The sequence below is a fragment of the Pelobates fuscus genome, chromosome 5 (genome assembly GCF_036172605.1).
Source record: "Pelobates fuscus isolate aPelFus1 chromosome 5, aPelFus1.pri, whole genome shotgun sequence".
NCBI classification, from domain to species: Eukaryota; Metazoa; Chordata; class Amphibia; order Anura; family Pelobatidae; genus Pelobates; species Pelobates fuscus.
The window spans coordinates 107,466,105-107,488,560 of record NC_086321.1 but is presented as its reverse complement, the minus strand read 5'-3'; the positions used below and the strand labels follow the sequence as shown (position 1 = coordinate 107,488,560).

Genomic DNA, 22,456 nt, shown 5'->3' with positions numbered 1-22,456 from the left:
ATATAGTCCAGTATCTCTGTAGCCGTAACATATTTACAGAACACACAAACAAAACCTTGTATCTCTAGAACCCTGCAATACATTCAGTTTAAACACTGAACCTGTTTGTAATGAATGTAACCATCGCATGCCATGGCGAAGAGGAACCTGGTAGCTCCAGAACCCTGCAAGCATTCTTTTAATAAAATATGAACTTGTAATTCCGTCACACTGAGAAGTATTCTGATAAAACATAGAGCCCTGTATCTCTACAATGCTGGAAGAGCTTCAAAACCCAAAAACTATAGCACACCTTCAAGATTGGGGGTGTGTGAAATCGGGTCCAGGGTGGGCAGGCCTAATGTGGTAGGTATGTGAAATTAAAAGGGCACTATAGTTACCAAAACAACTTTAGGTTAATGACGCAGTTTTAGTATATAGATCAGAAGGTAGATCACCAGATGTTTTGAAACTACAACTTTTATGAAGCTTCGTCACCCTAAAGGCATGTAAAGCATCAGAGCATTGTAGTTCTACAACATCCGGGGATCTACCTTTTTGGCACTCCTGGTATAGATCATGCATCTGAAGTTTCACTGCTCAATTCCCTGCTATTTAGGAGTTAAATCACTTTTGTTTCTGTTCATGTAGCCCTGGTCACACCTGTATTGTGACTGACACAGCCTGCATTAAAAACCTGAAATTTGAAATTTGAAATTTGCTTTCAAAGTTTTCATCTCCTGCTCTGTAAATTGAACTTTCATCAAACAAAGGAGGCTCCTGCAGGGTTTAGCAAGCTACTAACAGAGCATGAGATAAAACATTCTAAATTTAACAGAATTTGCAATAAAGGAAATGTAAACATTAGATGACTCTTTACAGGAAGTGTTTAGAAAGGCTGTGTAAGGGCAAATTATACTGGTAATATGAGTTTCTATTTAGGTACTATGTAGAGATATACCGGCACCGGAAGTAATGATGTCACTTCCGGGACTGGCTATAATTGAATGCTGATGGCCATTGGGGGGGAATTGGTGGCTCGTGTTTCTGTCTTGAGGCTTATGAGATTTAGGTAATTACTGTGTGGTTTACTGTTTGCCTTTTTTTGTTGCTTTGTCTTTTTGTGTATTGATTGTTTCCGTTGTTCTAATAAAAGATTTATACTGTTAATTGTGGCTGTTATAGTGTGCATTCTGTATCTTGTATGGATTAACTCTTCATGGTAAACACTGCCCTTTTTTACAAAGCAGCAATGTTTTATATTGAAGGGTTACATTTACATGGTCACTGCACCCAGACCACTTCAATGAGATGAAAAGTTAAGGTTGCATTTAGTTGTTCTTTAATTAGGGTACTGCAAATGTTAGTCTAAATTAGTCAAAAGAATATTTTCAAGTTCCACTATATTGACCTAAAATATGCAGTTATTTTTTATTTTTTAATTAGTTCTCTATAGTTGCTGGTTAAGAATTAACCCCATTAATCTATATTTCTTAAAACAATATTATAATAGACGTGATTTTATTTTTTACCCTTTTTTATACACCCATTTTCCCTTATGGCTACTTCCTATCAAAAAGACGCTTGCTTGCGTGGTGATTGCAGACGCACCTGCTTTCTCTCAATGCTACATTTCCGTAATGATGCAATCACGGAGAGGAACTTTGTTTCCCAACTTCCATCCTGCTTTCTTCCCAGTTCAGTGAATCACCTCAACTGGTGTCTGAATTGTTCCAAAGAGAGAGAAAAAAAACCCAAGTAACGTAGGAACGGAAGCAGATAATGTTCTGTTTAAGATTCATTTTGACAGGCACCTGGAATATTCAGCCCTGTGTTTATGACATGTGCTTTTGCAAACAAATAAGAAACAATCATGTGTTCATTGTTATGGCTACAGCACAAAGACTGGAATATTAACAGGGCTGAACACTTCCTCTACTGAAACCACAGCATTCACTATGGCAGAAAAAAAAAACCCACAACACAACAAACAGTTATGTAAACAAGTCCAGATAGGTTGACCAGAGGCAGATACACATTGTGATTCTTTTTGCACACTCAATTCTGAAAGACATCCAAAGAAATGGCATTGACCATTAGTACACTAGTTGGATCGACCTCACAGTATATTCTGAATTCAATGGTGAAGGTCATTCACACAAACAGAAACAAAATCTAACCACTCAAAATTATAATACACAACATTTGGCGGAATTGATGCTAATGGTCTTTTAGGTCCTACGCAAATCCAAAAGAAATTTCTCAAGCATGTCTTGTAAGTGATGCTTGATAGCACTAATTCTAAAAATGAGTTTCACATGTCTCTATTCATCCCCCACAGCATTTAAAAATATCCAGAAGAGAATAATTTAACTTCTTTGTCACGTCCATTTATAACCAATTAGTGATGGTATGAACAATTTGCTTAACACCCCCTCCGAAAAGAATATATATAAAAAAAAAAATGCTAGGATAGACAAGGAATGGAGTGGTTATAACATAACTGCATCACAGATCAGAACTTTCTCTCACTTGACTGTTATTGACCGAGAACAGGGATGGACAAAAGATTTAAAACTACTGATGGTTTACAACCTTTAACAAATGTTTAAAACTTCTATATGTAGTGTGTTTGTTTATTGTTGTACAGAAACACAGCTATGTATAGTTGTTTTAGAAACATCGGTAAATGGATCTTTAAAAAAAAAAAAAAAAAAAGAGACTAAACGTGTTCCCAACATAAACATTGTGCAGGAAATGTAATTCAAGCATTGCTTTCTATTGAGACATTATTTTCACTATGAAAAAAATATATATAAATTGCATTGCAGACTTTTTGGGATAAAAAGGGTTACGTTAATCCCCAATCTCAACAGCAGTAGATGCCTGTCTCCAGCAGGCACAGGGGTGTTTGTGGCTGAGCTACTTCTGATCAAACTACAGAGCTGAAAAGCTTTTAGCCGAGTCTCATGGGAAAGCAGATCCACTTCATTTTAATCCAGATAAGATACCAGCAATAAAGTATGTGCTGGAAAGGTAGTAATTAAATACTTTACTGCTTCCAAAAACAAAAGTACATTCTTTAGGAAAGGATAAGAGTGCAACTATACTGACTTACAAGATGCAGAATTGTGTTATAAAGGTGGGGAAAATTAAAGCTGAAACCATTTAATCATGCTGTTTTACATCTCATATGTAGGTCTTTCCATATGAATTAGTGCTAGTTTTCAGCTGCGTGCCAGTATTTCATTCATTATTTGAGATTCAAACCTATTGCCCATGGATACCCTAATTATTGCTGCCACCATCTTCTAGTTCATCGCACGCACACACACTCACACACACTCACACACACTTCTCTCTCTCGTTTTGTACAATGCATTTAGTAAAGAACGTGCACTGCAATCTTTAGAATAATTACATTACCCCCCCAAAAAACCCAGATAAACTATTATCCTTAGCCGGTGGGTTACTAAGTCTTTTTCTATCTGATGAGAACACCGGCATTTAAAATAGTTGGACAAATCCAATATCATCCACATTTCTGTACTATAGGTACCAGATCTTTTTCCAAATGGTTTGCAGAATATGAACTCTGTCTCCAGGCCAAAAGGCTTAAGAGGAAATTTCTTGCACATTTTATAACCTATCGCAATGATCTTGTAAAAGTTTAAACATTTTTGGAAGAAGGAAAAAGTGTGTGCACTCAGTTATACTGTATAACCAAATGCACGTGGTCGACAAAAGAGTGGCAGCCATTTTGTTTCCCGAACGTGGGCAGCGGTACTTGGTCGTCAAGTGCCTGGAACTCTTTTCGGCTAGGTATTCACACGAATTCCAGAAAGATTAGAATGCTGCCCGTTCTACTTCCCGACCAACTATGCGAACGACGTTCGGGAGATGGGAACTACCGAACAGGGGGAGCATTCATATCCTGAAATTAAGAGAATCCCTTGCATGGTATTCACACAGGAACCCCCAAACAGAGACCAGCCAGGACACCTATTTTACTGGAACTGTTTTGGGCTAGCGCCTCGTGTACGGCTGTCAAAACTTTACTCCAGTGGCATTCCAGTTTCACCGAACCAATCTAAGTGATCTTTGGATATGTTATACACTCACATCGGGGTTATCCGGGGATATAACTTTTGTGGGGGTCTAGCTATGGTGGGGGTTCTTTTGGGATACTGTATATGTTGTATAGATTTTTTGTACCTGAGAGATAATTGAATTATATGTTTTTTTCACACAATTATCTCTCAGGCACAAAGGGTCCAGGGAATGACAACGGTGTGTTTATGTGTTGGAGACCCCATGTAGGGCTGTGTGTGGCCTGAAATAAATCAGTTGACTCCCAGAACTGGTTACTGGGGGAATGGAAGTCTGCTTGTTTTAATCGTTCCAGTCTGGCTGAGAGGAGGAATTAGCAGCAGTAACCAGTCGAGTTACCCATGATCCGCTACAGGTGCCATGTCTGTTTTGCAGGTAATGCCATGTTTTCATCGCAGGGTTAACATTTCTTTAGTAGCAATCAGGAAGACAATTAAACTTGGTTATAGCTCAAATGACTCTTACTGAGATCATTTGATTAGCGCACTGCAGCTGTTTGTCGTGCATGCGCACTAGCCTCTCAATACTACCCATGAGGTAGATCATTGAGACTGGGAGATGGAGCCCCAGCATGGAGACTAGCATGCTACACAATATAAGTTAAGTAAAATGTCCATTTTAAAGCCCAGCATAGTGGAGTGGACACCTATAAAGATGGGGTATTACTGATTTTCTTAGAGTGTCAGCTGAAGCTCTCAGACAACCAGTGGCAACCCTGTCCGAGACTTCCTGATTCAAGAAGGAGAGGGGCATAGCTAATCAGTGCTAGATTCAACACTTCCAGGTTAATCTGGTGCTACAGACCTACTGACTCCATAACAACTTCATTACGATGAAGTACCTAGAGTGTCAACAGTCGACCACATAACTGACTACATATACTGCATGCAAAGAATTAACAGGTGATGGTAGGTGGCACATTTGTTATCAATTCTGCCAGCACAGTGCAAACTTTACATTCTCTGCTCTTTCATTTGACCCAAAGCACTAAACCATGACGGGTATACAGTACTTCAATGAACAATAGAATGAAAGGCAAGCATAGATAGTTCTTTAAAACTTTCTTCAATTAAGAGACACAAAATATAAAATATGTTCTCAGGTGTACACAAAGCAATGAATGACCATTTATCAACTCAAAGTACTTTTCTTTTTACACGCAGCTGATATCTCTGATAAATTGCCATTAAATCATTTTAAACCCCTGTGGTTTTGACTATACAGCGTGATTAATTGTGAGTGCAGTGTGTGAAATAATGTTTGGCTCAGTTCTCAGTAGGCTTACACCTAATCACAGTTGGGCCACTTACCTAGACTCTTACGTATAGTTTTAGTGATTTCCCCATTCTAACATGTTCCCTTTGTTTCCAAACAGTATTGCAGCTGTGAACATACAGGATCATCAGAGAAATATAATCCCCAGGCAAATTGAAATCAACAACAGGAATAATTGGTGTCATTTTACAGAAAGAGTTCAAAGAAATTGAATAGAATTATTATCCAGGTTGCAACATATGAATAGCCAGTAATGATAAAACATACAGACCAAGTCATTTAGTCATTAGTACTTTGAGTACTATGAACAGTAGCAGCTGAAGAAGTTTGAATATGGTGGGGTGGCTAGACTCTAGCCCTGAAATCTGACTTTGCCCCCTTACTTATTGAACTCTGCCCATTTAAACTCATGTACCCAAACATCTTCTCCAATGAGATGTCATGCTATATTTTACGGTTTCCGGGATCTGAAGACCCAATGCAAAACCAATGGGTGATAGCAGGCATTCTGTTAGAGTAGGCTAAAGTGCCTATATAAAGAAAATGGAGCATTAGAAAAATTCCCTAACATCACGACATGATTAGGCAGAATCTACAGCTAACAGAAATTGGAGGGGGAGAAACCTAATGCAAGAAGACCTGCAGAATTCATACATTTATTAAAAAAACAAGTTTTTTTCTATTGCAGCAATGTGTGTGTGTGTGTGTGTGTGTGTGTGTTATTCTATTCTGGTTTACAGAACCATACCAGGGTGTGCTGATATAGAGGAGAGCTCTCTGAGCACAAATGACCCAGTCAATGTTAGTGTTGTCTAATGTGTTTGAGATCAGGGTAAACCAAGTGGCAACTCATTGTATGCCGTTTTTGTGATGGAGTGTTCTATAGCTGTGTTCCCATGGTAACCATTAGTAACAGTCTAATGCAAGGATAATCCAGCAGTGTTTTCTTTGTATGTGCATACAGAATAGAATGTGGACAAGCAACTTGGATAATTTTAACTACTGATGTAATGCAACTCACAGAATATAGAGAGCAACTGAGACTAGGCCAATTGTTAGGGTTACCATATCCACCATCTTTTCAGGGACACATATCAAGTATACATATTGATGGGCAGCACAATAGAAGGATTGCCCCGTAGTATATAGAATTAAAAAGAAGGTGTATATGATTATCTAACTAGACAATGAAGAATCCTATACACACTACGGGGCAACCCTTTTCATGCATTTTCATAAATGAATGAAATGATACGTGTCCCTGAAAACATGGTGAATCTGGGAACCCTATCGATAGTCCTATGTAAATGTAATGTAAGTGAGCAAACAAATATGGGCCTCCGGTAAGAGGCTCTTGAGTGTATCTGAGACTCTGTTGGCAACACATGAGGAAACAGAGGGCGTTCTAAACCTAACAAAGGCAGTTGATATATTAGTAAGGAGTATTTCAGTACCTTAGAGTGGCTTGGACTCTTAAATATAATTTGGGAATATAAGAATAATACAAGGCCAGAGCAAGACTAAATGCAATGTCAGGAATGACGTCAGGGCAGGAAAACCAGAATGCACAATTAGTATGAGGAACCAGCAAACAAAATGGAATGTAGCCATGTCAGGAACACCAGAAGGCAAAAAGACAAAAAAAAATCTAATAAAATCTGATAATGTCATGGCTCACATCGTTTGAAGCCTAAACAAGGATAGAACGATGAATAGGTGGCAATATATATGCGTCCTAAAGGGAGTGAATTGGGTAAAGATGAAGCAGGAGTGTCAGACCTGATAAGTATTCTTACAAGATCGAAGTAAAAAGGTGTAACCAAACACATTGTGTCGCTATAGTCTAAGGATAGAACTAAACAGCAGAGAGCTCTCCAAGACTCCTCTCCACCAATTAGTTCTGCTGCTGTCAAATGTTTCACCAATGCTCTTTGATGGGAATTGTGTTTGCCAGCAACCATTCGAGCACAGACATGCCAATCTAGATATAAAGTCTCTGATGATTTTACATGTAACTTTGTACTTTAAAACTTATATCTAAAGAAAACATTTTCCTATTATTTAATAACATTTTGGAAGGCTTACATGAATGAATAAAATTAATCTAAAATGAATCTGAGAATTGATTTTTGCTTTCCTATACCATATAAGGTCTTCTAATAACCGAGTACTTAAAATATCATTTTGTTTTCATGATAAAACTGGGTACAAATTAAGAAAGGAAGCTCAATCACGGTGGGCTCCAGAGGGTTAAAACCACAAGAGTGAAACTACACTGACAGCATTAGATTTATCCAAAAGCCAAATCAGAGAGAAGCTGGTAACTAGTCTAGATGGAAAATGTAAAAAAGCAAAAAAACCTGCCTTTGTGTTTAAGTCACTGGATCTATGCCAATTCATTGTGAATTTTACAATAATCGTCCTCGCATAAGTGCTTTAAAAAAACAAGTAGTTTTGTTCATAGCTGTCCAGCTTGAACATTCATTTTATTTTGATGTCTTGTGTAAGACAATGGCGTCATACTGGCTGTTTTGATAGCGTGCAAGTGGCAGCGGCTTGTTGTAGAGGGTTATGGGAAGCATAGCTCACTAACAGCTGGCGTCTGTATTTCAATACTGCTCAGTTAGGGGGAGTGCAAAGTGATGTAAAAATTAGAGATGTAATCAGAGAGACAGCATAAATGTGGAGAACTAAAACTGATAATCCGTCTAGGGAAGAGTGGAGTAAAATTACTGCTACATGCAAACTAGAGCAGAAATTGATTCTCCTGTAAAAAGGAAGATGTAACTGTTATGGAACTGCATGCCGCTTAGAGTCAATGATTTCAGATACCTTATTGCATATTATAGTTCAGGCAACCTTCAGCACTCCAGATGTTGTGGACTACATCTCCCATAATGCACTTACAGCCACAATGCTCACGGGTGATGTAGTACACATCATAAGGTTCGCCTATGCAAATTCTTACCTCACATTCCATCTTCTCCGATTGCTATTCTGTTATGTCACAACTTTGCATTCTAGGAAGCTGATATATTGTAGGCCAGCCGTAAAGGAAAGGGCAATCTATACAATGGTTCTTATCGCCGTTTCCTCATTAGATATCAATCATGAGGCTTGCGTAGATAGAAAGCTAATTGAAAGACATGAGAGACGTGGTAATACCAAAACATTCCGTGTGTAGACAAATACATGAACACTGAAAGTTGAAGAATACACAAGAGCATTTACATGTGATCATGATCGGCTGAAATGAGCAAATGTGCCCAGTAACTTCATTGGAATTGATTGAAAAACAATTGGCAAATGCTCCCAATACATGTTCCCAATGGATTGTTAGTAGACAAGACTAGGCTCAGATTGCACATGTACAGTGCTGCAGATTTATCAGTGCTTTATTTTTAATATTAATATAATATTAACTGTAATTTTAAGGCTGTTACTTTAGTCTATATTATTTATACATACATCCAAACATTTCAAATAGACTAAGAGGGACGCTTTAATTTTAGGGGTGAGTGGGGGTGTGGACAAGGAAAGGACTGAGAAATTTTAGGTAACTTACTAATAACAATTTATGCAAATAATGTTATTATTTAAACTAAAAAAAAAACAATGTACCTTAATTACACAGACCGATTTCTAAACATTTATTGCAGTTGAAAGGCACATTACTGGGAGAATTATTGCTGTGGAGCTCTGTTTTACATGCAGACACACCAACAATAAAAAAAGGGGACATGAGACAGAATGGATTTTTTTTAACAGCTCCTCCTTTTTTACCCCCTATTGGTCACTTCTCACTATCTGTGAATAAAATCAACATTTAGTGGCTGTAACTAGTCATTAATTTTCTTTTTTGTTTCCTAATAAATCTTTTTTTTTGGCACCACTGGCGAAAATCTGAATCCAAAGCAAACTAATATACTCATCCAATGTGCTAATCACTTGCTCGGTTATATCCTCGTGGTGGCCTAAATTTTAATGAACTGCAATTCGGCAGAAACCGAGTGCACAAGTCTAGCTGTAATACAAAGAACAATATTGTCGTAGGTGCCTCTCACCCAGTTTATCTCACCTCATCCAATTCAATGCACCAATTCATCCCTATCCAGTGGGTCACTGACTGCAGGCAGCATAGAGTGGCCCTGCACCTGATGGCACGCTGAGCAAGACGCCAAGCCTTTGATTATGTCTGAAGTGTCACATTTACTTCTAAACAATTGAGATTGGTTCTACATATTTTGGACATCATCCCTATGCAAATGGAACGTGAACATTAGATGTCACTGAAATTTGTATTTATACAAAGGCAAAGTCGGTTACCTCCCCAACAACTCTGAATTATTTCTACATCTAAACACTTTATGTCTGCTTCAGCCACTAATCTGAATTTTTTTTCCTGCAAATGAATTCCAAGAATTTTGGAAGGTTCACCCCTTTAAATCTCCTGCTCTTAAATTTGAATTACCACATCTGAATACCATCCTGCATCCAATTTTTCACCCTCCTCCTCTTGCTCTCACCCACCCATGCTCAACTTTAATCTGGAGACCATAAATCTCCACCTGGCTGCAATCACCAATTAACTGCTAACTATCTCGCAAATGCCTCGAAAGCTCACATCTGAAATAGCTTTATACTCTACAATTACTTAGTTATCAACTTTATTTCATATTTCCTAGAGTTTCTCCCAATACACATCTTAGAGAGCACTTTTCTCTATTAGTTTAAAACCCCATAGGCTTGGCTGTGTATTCCTTTTGTGCCAGGGTATCTGATAATTTATATGTATCTGTTTGTAGCCCTACATATGATTAATTGCTAAATTTGAAAAGCGCTCAGGATTAGAGAGACATATAAAAGCAGACACACACGGATAAGTAAATTACATCCTTATAAAAACACGGAATGACATTTTGAAACATGTAATGGCATTCCTGACACATATAATGACTCAGTAACTTTATAAATGAAGTTTGACTCTGCACATCCTTCAGTGGCATAACAAATAGAATTGTGACAAGTGTTAATATGTCAAATATAGACTGTGGCATATCATATTGCAAAACATTTGTTCATACTAAAAGTAGCATCTTTTGAGTGGTTCTGTCACTAATTTAGTGTGACCTCCAATCCAGGGATGCTTTCCTATAGTCCCCTAACCCCCCCCCATTTCTGGCCCCACGACCGATGCAACTTACATATTCCATGTTTGTGTAGGTCCTGCCGTAGTCAACTAAGAGGATCAACTAAGTGATGCAATGCCGCAAGGAGGTCAGTACAGACTTACCCACCAGTGACAAAGTTGACAAAGGATGTGTAGCTTGACTAAAGCGTTACCCTTTGTACAACCTGCAAGTTATACATAAGGAAATGTACACCTTACTTTTCCTTATGTATAAATGTGCAAATAAGCATAATTTTGAAAAAAAAAAAAAAACCAGGGCAGCCAAAGGACCTACCTATAAAATATATTTTAATTAAATAAATAATAACAGATGCTTTAACATTTTTATATCTAGGCTCTAAAAAAGTCAAAACACCTATTCTATGGGGGCGGAGTTTAGCTGCTGAAGCTTATGGTCGCATGGCCAAGGAGCTCCCGACCAATATCTTGCAAACTTACCACCCCAGGGTCACCCTAAGACTCTGTACAATGGCAGGAGCACTTCAGAGAAGGGCCCCATGGGTAGGAAAATTAAAAAGCAAAAATCAGATAAGCCCCGTCTGGGCATGAACATCGGGGAGCTCTGGCGGCAGGCCCACAATGCCACCAGGGCAAAGATGGCGTCCCTTCACGGAGGCTGCTCAGATTTCTCTGATGGGACATCTGGCGAAGCAGAGGGAGACTTTTCTCTGGCCCCAAGGCTGCCACCGCAAGCACGGGTACAGCCACCTGCGACCACTCCCACACCGGTGACTATGAAGGCCATTGGTGAGCTTATGGTCGACCACCAAAGAAAGATCTCAGCCGACGTAGCCATGATACGGGAGGACCTGAAAAGCATAACAGCTCGGCTTGGAGCAGTGGAGGGTACCTCCAACAACCACACATGCCAAATCACAGAGCTTCAGTCAGCAGTCCAAGACCTGCGACAACAAGCTCTGCTCCATGAACAGCAACTTGCCACACAGGAAGTCAAACAACGCCAAAATAACCTGAGTAAGGGGTGTCGCTGTCACTGTCCTGGAGGCTTAGCTCCCACACTTCACCAGGCGGCTCATTACCGTGTTACTGACGGCTGCCAAAGCGATTGCATTAGACGAAATCTTCTGCATACCCCGGCCAGCCGGGGTGATTATTTCTGATGACTTAAAGGTAGGCAGACAATGTAATAGAGCAGCAGGAAATGCTAGCAGAATGCTTGGTTGTATAGGGAGAGGTATTAGCAGTAGAAAGAGGGAAGTGCTCATGCCATTGTACAGAACACTGGTGAGACCTCACTTGGAGTATTGTACGCAGTACTGGAGACCGTATCTTCAGAAGGATATTGATACCTTAGAGAGAGTTCAGAGAAGGGCTACTAAACTGGTTCATGGATTGCAGGATAAAACTTACCAGGAAAGGTTAAAGGATCTTAACATGTATAGCTTGGAGGAAAGACGAGACAGGGGGGATATGATAGAAACATTTAAATACATAAAGGGAATGAACACAGTAAAGGAGGAGACTATATTTAAAAGAAGAAAAACTACCACAACAAGAGGACATAGTCTTAAATTAGAGGGACAAAGGTTTAAAAATAATATCAGGAAGTGTTACTTTACTGAGAGGGTAGTGGACGCATGGAATAGGTTTCCAGCTGAAGTGGTAGAGGTTAACACAGTAAAGGAGTTTAAGCATGCGTGGGATAGGCATAAGGCTATCCTAACTACAAGATAAGACCAGGGACTAATGAAAGTATTTAGAAAATTGGGCAGACTAGATGGGCCGAATGGTTCTTATCTGCCGTCACATTCTATGTTTCTATGTTTCTATGTTTCACTCGCATAGTCTACCTATCTTGGGAAGAAGCCAAACTCCCCGAGTACCCCCGCGCACACTAGCGTGTCTATACCACTTCAATTTCTTATCAAACAGACATCCCGCTAATGCCCATACAACGACTCGCGACCTGTCTGATAGCCTAAGCAAAATGTTCATGCCTGTGTTACTGCTTATCAAAGTTGACTCTTGCATACATACTTAAAATGTGCAGTTAAAACTAATGCCACTGTTATACTCTGCGTGTTCATGCTCTTGCTCCTGCTGTTGTGGCAGCGTAGGACTGATTGTTATTTGTGCACAACAAAAATAAAGAATAATTAAAAAAAACACATATTGTATGATGTCATTGAGAGTAGAATGTATAATTTGCATTGTCACAATTTGTTAGATGTTTTTGCAACATGAGAAGAAGAGACTTAGATTCTTACACCAAGGATTTGATTAAAGAACTGTGGGAGAAGAAGCAGTTGTAGAAACATCAATGGATGTAAGGTGGATTCTATCCATCTGTTTAATAAGCTTTATTAAAGATTTACTTCAGGAGAATCCTGGAACAAGGAATCTTTATGTGCAATGTTTCTCCTTGAGATAGCTATAATATTTTTGCCGGGGCTAGTTACATCCCTTTGTCTTACATTACTCTGGATGGTAATATTCTGCTTCTTGAAAGAATGGAAAGTCAAATAATGGTAGGTTATACCTCAGAACATTGTTCCAGAATGCCTCATTTGAAATCTGAGCAAAAATTACAATTATCGTCAGCGCCAGATTCCAGGTGAGTTATTGCTTAATGTTGTTATGGTATTATCAGAAAGTTATAAAGCCACCTCATTGATTAAAGTATTTTCCTAAATACATTCCTGTACAATACAGCAAATAAAAGATATAAGGCAAAAAAAACTCCTCCGCAATACAACTCACATTCATTTACAGTGGCACCACCCCCTATCCCTCCATCCTTCCCGAAGCCATGGCCTTGGTGGCTTTGTGGGGAAACACGGCCTTGAATAAATCACTATCCCATGGGGCTGGTATTGGGTTGAAATGGGGCAGTGCCTTCCCAAGTAGAATGTCTATTGGACCCATGCTCATTTTCTTTAGTCCCAGACACAGATCTGCATGAATGAATAAGGAGGCAACCAGGTGACAATATCCTTGTTAAGTAGTGGCATGGGGCACTCTGCTTCTTTGTTTTTGTTGAGGGGTTACCAACTGTACCTCGATACTGCCAATGGGCGTTTTTTTCCTTACATCACTCTTGATGGTAATATTCTACTCTTCGAAAGCCGAAAGAGTCATTTCATGATGGGTTATATCAACTTTTTTTTAAAGGTTATTAATTAAGTTGTGTTGTGTTGGCTATTTGTGGATACTCTAATCAGTAAAAGAATTCATGCTCCAGCCTTGAATCGAAGTCAAACAATGTTTTTCAAATGTTTTTTTATTTTTTTTATTTCTTAGTTGGTTAAAACACTGGACTTGTGTGTATAGACTTGTAAAATATTAATTTTCATTCACACAGACCAAAACTATAACGCTGTACTCAACATTTACCAATACAGAAAAGGATTCCAGGAATAGGTTATAAAATAGATGATAGTGGACGGTAATCATTCAGAACACACTATTCATATTAACACATTAACTAGTATTCAACATCCTAAGTACAACTTCGCTTCTAATCAAGACAAATATCCAATCAATGTTTCAGCAACACTGAGCAAGCAAGATCCTACAATCAATGGAACAAGGGTAGAATATTCATCTAGTTCTTCCAGCGTCTGACAAAATAACATCAGTTATTTTTTCTTTTTTTCTTATAAGTCCTGCAAAAGTGCATAGGCATCCAAATAACTCTAGGTTTCAATAGACATCAGTAAATACAATATCGTTTTTAGAAGACGTGATCTACATTTTGTTCATGTTCTCACCCAAGCATGCTAAATAAATTGTTGGTAAATAACATGTTATTTTTCTTTATGTGTTATCTAATACCAGCCATAACCACGCTTTACGAGGGGTTGTTCTGAGGTCATACGCAGACCCTTCTCTTTGATGCTAATCTTAAGACATTCAGACAACAAATGAAAAATAGCTATATCACTGGCTTATTTAAAATCCCCTGTCTCTAGTTTTTCTTCAGCGAAACAAATATCTATAAAAATAAGGCTTATCCTTAACCCATTTGTTTCAGCAAGGTTTGAGAGCACGGAAATCTTCTAAGCTGCAGCACATGCAGATTAACTTTACACAGCTCTAAGGTTTTTTATATATATTAACATAATGAGGAGAAAGTTGGTTTGTTTTTTTCCAGCGAGTCCTTGAAATACCTGAAGCGATTACATTTAAAGAATACTTTATTGCTTAATGATAGTGGCAGGTAATCCATTCACATAACCAAACATTTAGTACAGAAATGGGAATTACTCATTCTCTATACATTATGGGGGAGGCTTCAAACCACAGAAGCCTTTGATGAAAAACATGCAAAGGAAAAAGACAGCACAGCATTCCAGACCTGGGAATTGGGACCAATTCTGCTGGAGACTGAGATCAAGTCTCTGTAAGGAGATTTCAATGGGAAACCAAGTATAGAAATACGTGGGTTTCCCGTGGAAACTCCATACCTGCTAGTACTCCCTATCTCACACCAGCACAACTAACTGCCTGAGCTACAGCAAGTCATGTCAGAGGCAGCATGGAGCCAAAACACAGAGGCACAAGCATATTTGGACAGGCACAGTGTGGGGGATAGAACAGTTTCTGCCAGTAACACAGACATAGAGTGAACAAAAAAAGAATACACAGCCTTCTTATGATCTCTGAACAATGTTAGACCTTGATAATATAAACTAATGGTTAACTGATGCCATTACTAACAAATTATCCTATGACACTGAGAGACAGTAACATTCTGAGGTCCTTTTTTATCTACCCATCCATCTATATAACCTTAGTCTCAAGGTTCTTGAAGGTTCCATGTTTATTATTTTTCATTTTAAACATAACATTATTTAGGACATCCATTTTTAAAACACAGCACCCACCTATATTGTAAATTATTATATTCAGATAATGCATAGAATTAAAAAAATAATAATAATATGGCATTTAAAAAAACTAAAAATTAATAAAAAAAAAAAAAAAAAGTAAATAAATAATATATAGTAATATATATATAGTTATTTGGTCCACACACATATTTTGGAACGCTCTGTGGTTTATATAGAACAATAGAGAGCCAGAGGGAAAATCTGATCTCGTTCTCTGCAGCCCCATCTATTGTGACACTGGTACACAGCTCTGGGGAGCAACCTCTGAAAAAAGGAAGATGCTTATGGAAATTAAAACCATTTAGAGAGCATCTTTTAATTAAAAAACTATTCAAAGGGTCAGTACAGTCACAACAGCTAGGGACCAGTGTCACAATGACATCCCATGACATACCTTCCCATATGGGCAATCCACAACACCTATAACACAGGAAGGAGGCATTTCATATTACAGGGGAATGGCAGAAGCACTGTCACCCCATCTATTATGATCCATGATGTGACCAAGCATCACAGAGCCTCTATCCTCTCCATGTCTCTCTCCAGCAGAATACATTCTCTCAGCACCTATTAGCATGATAAATCAGATTGGAGTGTGTAGCAGCCTAATCCTGTAAGCACAAAGGCTGCAGCCAGGGTTACTATAGATACAATAAGCATCTGCCCCTCTGCCCTCGTCAGACACATAATAAAAGTGTCAGCTCTCCAGCCAAGGATGCAGAACACGAATAATAATATTTATAACAATAATGCACAATACAGCAATCTCAGCACAACGCTAGCACCCCCTCTCACCCCCTGTGCCCCCAGGCTATGAGTGTGAGTGTGGCTCACCTTTGGTCCCCCTTGGTGTGAAGCGCCCAGGTCCCCTTTAAGCAGGGATGCTGTGAAGAAGCAGCCCCAGCACACTGGCAGCGCAGGAAAGCAGCTCTGAGACGGCCTCCCAGGCAGCTGCTGCCCAGCTCACACATAAGGAAAGGCCTGCCTCGCAGTCACATAGGGTTAATTTGGCAGAAAGGCACACCTCCTGCTCCGGATTGGCTCCAGCTGTGTAGAAAAAGCCGGAGCCAGGCTGAGGCCACGCCACCCCTATCATGCTCTACTCCTGCTCCTCTCCTGGAGGAGCTATTCTGCTGCTTTGGGGAGACAGGAGAGGGCTCGGATGGGGATACAGGATGCACAGTGCTGTATACTGGGGAGACAGGAGAGGGCTGGGAAGGGGTTAAAGGATGCACAGTGCTGTATACTGGGGAGACAGGAGAGGGCTGGGAGGGGGTTAAGGGATGCACAGTGCTGTATACTGGGGAGACAGGAGAGGGCTGGGAGGGGATACAGGATGCCTAGTGCTGTATACTGGGAGACAGGAGAGGGTTAAAGGGTGCACAGTGCTTTATACTGCTCACTGTACTAAGATCAGGGTTGATCTTTTTAACAATCCTATTCTGATCTCTCTAGTTGGTTTATTCAGCATTTTTTTTTTTTTTTTTTTTTTTTTTTTTTTTTTTGTATATGGCTTACGAACGGCTTGCTAGAACAATAGACCATCACACTGCAGCAAGCTCTGAAAACAATAGTGTGAAATGAAAAGCTGGCGTAACAAAATATGCCTTTCAGTTGTGAATTTATGGCAGGCTTGAGAACAAAAGGAATGTGGAACAGCAGAGGAAAGAGCTATTCCATGCTCATGATAGCATCATTAAATAGCATTAATAGTATTGTCATTGCTCTGTGTCATTTAGGGTATTTATAAACAGAAATAGTTGTTGCATATACACTATACTGGTCTCAGGCTTTTAGGAAGGAAGGGGAAGTGAATGAAGATGTAATAATATCCTCTTGCTTTTAGAATGTGCTAGTTGTTGTACACTGCTGCTGTAGACAACAATTCATACTATGCTCAGCCATCACAATAATGTGATAATGAGAGTGGAAGTCATTTCCAGCCAATAAATTAATATGTTGTTACATTAACAGTGTGTAGCAAAAATAAGGACCAAAGAGTTCAACCCCCCAAATAATCACTAAATATTTGATCAAGTAGGAGGTTTAGGATATTATTTCAGGAGTTGACTGTTTACCGTCTCATTGCATCAAAATATCAGTGTTCGGAGTGATTTTTTTTGCTGATATTAAACCTGGGATTTGTCTAAAGAAATGTAACTTTGACAAGCACTCTCATAGATTCTATATCTTGCAAACCCCAATTTGTCAGAGATGCATACCAGTAATGTAAACATTTGTTTTACTCATATAGCACAGTATTATACAATAGAATAAAACTGAAGACTTTAAAAACGCAAATTTAAAGTAAAACCGGGACCAAATGCATCCACTAGAATGCACATTTGCAAGCTATCATTCATTTATGTTTTGCTCAGGAAAGATTATTATGAATCGTATTTGCAAGCGTACATTACAGCCCAGGATCACCTCTCGTGGACACTCCTAAGACGCTGAACTTTTCCCATAAGTGCATCTCTATGAGGAGATGCTGATTAATCAGGCAACATTTTGTTCTGCCCCCGCCCTGCCTTCTATGGGAAAGCATTGTGATTGGCTGAGATAATCAATTCTGATGAGGTCAGCGATGGCGTTGAAAAAGGGTTAGTAAATCCAATTTCTAACTAGAAGTAAGGGAGGGACAACCACCTAAATGGTGGTTTTAGAACCACAGTGTCAGGAATACACATTTGTTTTCCTGACACTATAGTGCCCCTTTAAGTGTATAGTGGTCAATATGACCTTTTTTACTGTAGGTTTAAAACCTTCCATACGCCCCCACCTACCATGCAGTGAACAAGGGGCAGATCTTCTAAGCAGCAAACAGTCAACTAATCACAACACTCTGACAAGCAAGTCTCACCTCTAATGCGACTTGGATAGATCAACAAATTGCAAATTGTAGATGAAAAGAGCTGAGCTGAAAAAATCTTGCCCACTGCTGTAGTCAAAGTGTGTCTCTTTTAGCCAGAAATTTGCAGTTTTAAATGGAAATTTTTCAAAACACAACCAAGTGCTATTTTTATGCAAAGTGTCTAATGTTGACAGGCATCCTATTGATTAACAAGGTTGATTGCTCCTAATTTTGCCATTTGCCTCAGAATAGTACTAGTTTTTGTCTTCATAAATCCTTGGTTTTCAATCCACAAAAAGTTACTGTTTACTGAATAGCCCATTTTTTCTTCCTCTGCGTTGGTATTGTCGATGTTTTAAAACAATGAAATGCCTCGTGGGCTTCCATTTATACACAGCATATTCCTCACACTTTCGGCCAATGCTACTGACTGATGACTCAGTCCTCAGAGCTTTTTATGAGACTTTGTCAGGTTTGTGGTTATTAAACTATGCTTCAGGATTTTTTTTTATTTTTATTTTTACAAACCGTGGCTCAAATGAGCTGCATGCAAGTTAATTCATGAATTTGCAAAGATAATTCAGTAACAAAAACTTTATATTATATTATGTACACACATTTTTTAAATAATTCAACCAATTTATGAGATTTTTTTTTATAAAAAGCAAATTAGCAAAAATTGACCTTAACGAGGGGAGATGTATAAAGGACAAAGATGCTATGCTATCACTGTGCAGGCTTATGTTTGAAAATAAAATGTGTTCCTAAATGTACTGTGCTGGCCTAAATTAACTCCTTGTATTCAAAGAAAAAGGTAAAATATATTATTGTTTGTCTTCTAATGCAAAAGAAATATTCCATTAAATACTGTAAATGTCATGGGGCAGATTAACAACACTTTGATGTCTTTGATATAGATATTAAAATACGCATTTTTAGTTTATTGCCAGTTTAATGAGCTATTTATAGCTGTTTTTGTAATTGAGTAAGGCACTCAGAACAAAGCCAAAGTATTTAATTTACACAAATGTTTTCTTATGCAGCCTCGCTTAAACACATATTACTGTGAGTTTCATTACTTTGGAGCACTGTGGTACACTCATACAGACCAAATATTCTGATATCCTATAAAAGAAGAACACTGCAATAGGAAATAGGAACAGATGTTTATGTCCCAAAAGAGGGACATTTGGCAGGTGTAACCCCCTTATGGAAATCTCACTAAACTCCTGTATTTCAATGAAGCTGGTTAATACGAAGTCCCATTCTGAAGTAAATGTAAAGTATTTAAAGGAATGATGTAAAACCCTGTCTCTCCAGCTGTTGAACCCAAGTTCCAATAAAGTTTATATTGCATTGTCTTTTTAAAAGACCAGAGCATTGTGAATAATATTCTGTATCTAATAAACTACCTAGGCCTCAGTCACAATCCATAGCTAGGTTTTATTTAAGAATGGTACATGAACTTTGGTCAGAATGTTTTATCACAATCTAAAAATTCTCCAAGGTTTTCTGCCAGTATCACAGAATGTATAATACATTATCAATTGAGACTAATGTCATTATTGATAATATCAAGAATGCTATGCAGAGATAGGCAGGCTAAAAAAATAAGAAACAAAATGGTGATTTTGTGGACATAGTAGTGATGATAATAGGTGGTACGTGCCATTAAAGGAACGCTACAAACATCTAAAGCACTTTAACGTTCTAAAGTGCTTAATATCTGAAGAGTGTGTCCACTTTTTTTAAAAATTTTACATAAAGTGCAGATTTCAATAGAAATTGCCACTTTTCTAAATGAACCTTATTGTACCCCCCCCCCCCCCCCCTCAATCAGACAACCGGTCCTGTTACTTTCTAATACATTAGCTCTCACTGAGCTGCATTGGGAAGTCTGTGATTGGACAGACACAGAAAGTCTGGGCTTGGTTACAAGGGCAGGGCTTGCAAATGCTGCAGACAAGAGCTCTAAGATATAGCCCCAATGTAAAAATGCACAGTTAAATGCTAATGTTTTCATTGGGAGTACATCTACTAAATAGTGATTTTTAGGTTTGGTTTTTTTTGGTGTTTTTTTGGCAGTGGTGTGTCCCTTTAATATGTTGTGTTTCATACAGGTACTGATATATGTTTTGATTTTCTTTTAATATGTGCAAAGCAGACATTTTGGGTATTGTGGGCACATGTATTTGCTGTGTTATATTACTCTAAAAGTGCATATTTTAACTTTTTTTGCAGATTTGTTTATAATCAAAAAGGAATCTTTTGTGCAAATTTGTGTCATCAAATATAGCAACGATATATCTGTTTTACACGTGTAAAGTTAAGTTTGATAAGGTTTTAGTTATGAGGTTAATTAGACGAAACATTTTGGCAGTGATTTATCAAGTTGTTTTCAACTGAGGAAAAACAATTCAGTTAAAGGGCTATTATATGTTTTCTAGATTAGAGGAATTGTAATTGTTAAACTTGACTATTAAATGTAAGGTAGTGAACCAACAATGCTTTCTTTATAGGCATTCGAAGGAGGGTCCTAGCCCTCCAAATATTAAAAAGGTTGCAAAAAACACACTTTACTATATCTAGCTCTCTCCATCTCTTTATTTTATTTATTTTTTTACCCTGAAGTTAAAAAAAAAAATGTTAATACTGAGATGTGTATATCTACTGCATTTAAAAGAGTGAAAACATTCAGATACAATCTACTTCCCTTATGCATGCCTTGTGTGACATAGTACATCCATGTTTCTAGTTGCTTGGACAATTAATTACCTCTACTCATTAATCATCATCATCATTATTGTTGTAGACAAACATTATGGAGAATTGTAATGAAGAAGAACTCTGTATCAAGTGGAGAAGTCACAGATTGAGACCCACCTCCATACTTTAGGGATGAGGTCACATCTTAAGATTCAATAGGCAGTTCAAGATTATGGTCAGGTGGCAAGTAAATGCAAACATTATTAACTAGGATAAGAAACAGAAACATTGATATAAATTTGCGCCAGCAGATTTATGTTGGTGAATTGTTAAACTGCGTTTATATAGCAGGAAAGTGGTGATCTCAAGATGCATTCGTGAATTTTTGTATGTTATGTTTGCACTATATGCATTGCTCACATTGAGGTATTGAGGATTTATCTCTACATCTTGCACGTATACATTCTCAATGATCATCATGCACATGTCCATCTTGATACTGAAGTATACGTGGGCATCATGCACATGTGTTGCCACTCCGTGTGCACAGCAAATAAACGGATGTCACCAAGGTGGAGGGAGTGTTGGGTCTCTAGACCAGTGTTATGGATATGTGTTATAGAGAGACTTTTACGACTGACGTTGTAGGTGTGCTGCTATATTTGCATGAGAATTTGAGTTAAAGAGGATATTGACTGAAAATTTAGCTGAGACAGACTACATGGATGTAGACAAGGTTGCAGAGTTCTGTTGAGTGAATGGAAAAGGCAGTGGTTGTTCTAGTAGTAGTCTTTGGTGTGTCAACCAAGGTGAGAGCTTCAGAGTGAGAGTGCAAGTTGACAAAATTACTTGGGTTCATGTGCCCAGTGTTGAGCAATTGAGTTCTGTGATAGATTTGAGATTTGCAATTTGTTTAACAAGACCTCTTTCATCTTCAGTATCAGAAATGAAAAATGTCTTCTTCAACCAAAACATGGTGTTTAATTAGTTTAATGATTTTAAATTGATTACAGTGCAGTTTAACTGTTTCTTTCTAATTTAATTAGTACTTTTTCTGTATTTCCGCTGGCTGAAGTTAGATAAATGTTCTGAAATATAATTTGCAATATTGTTGGATTGACACTGTGAATTGTGACTGAAATAACTGTGAACGGACTCCTGTACTCTGACATACTCTGCAAGTATGTGCCGGTCATAAACAAGAGGTTGCTCTGGATCCTTAGAAAGGGGCTCCTTCCACAGAGAAGTGCTTTTAATTATCCCTATGATTCCTTTGCCTTTCCACCAATTAGCACCTTTCTTGGTTTCCTGGTGATGCAATGGTGGTTGTAGAGAGTTTTAATGGGCTGTCCTCCGACCTTAGGCCGAGTGAGAGTTCCAGGCAGTTGCAGTGTATCTCCCTTCAGGAAATAAAGTATGGCATGTACTGCGCCTCAGAGATCATACATACATAAACTTTCAGGAAATGTTGTGTTCTGAAACTCCAAT

The 22,456-nt window shown here is 38.4% G+C and overlaps 1 protein-coding gene across 1 annotated transcript in view; it reads right to left on the bottom strand.

Annotated features, from left to right (window-relative positions):
- The window catches only part of SNCAIP (synuclein alpha interacting protein), a 219,318-nt gene extending 202,953 nt beyond the window's left edge, over window positions 1-16,365 (bottom strand). Inside the window, exon 1 of the mRNA XM_063454126.1 lies at window positions 16,243-16,365. The gene's annotated coding sequence lies outside the window, so the exon portion shown is untranslated. The remainder of the gene's footprint in view (window positions 1-16,242) is intronic.
- Window positions 16,366-22,456: the final 6,091 nt, after the last annotated feature.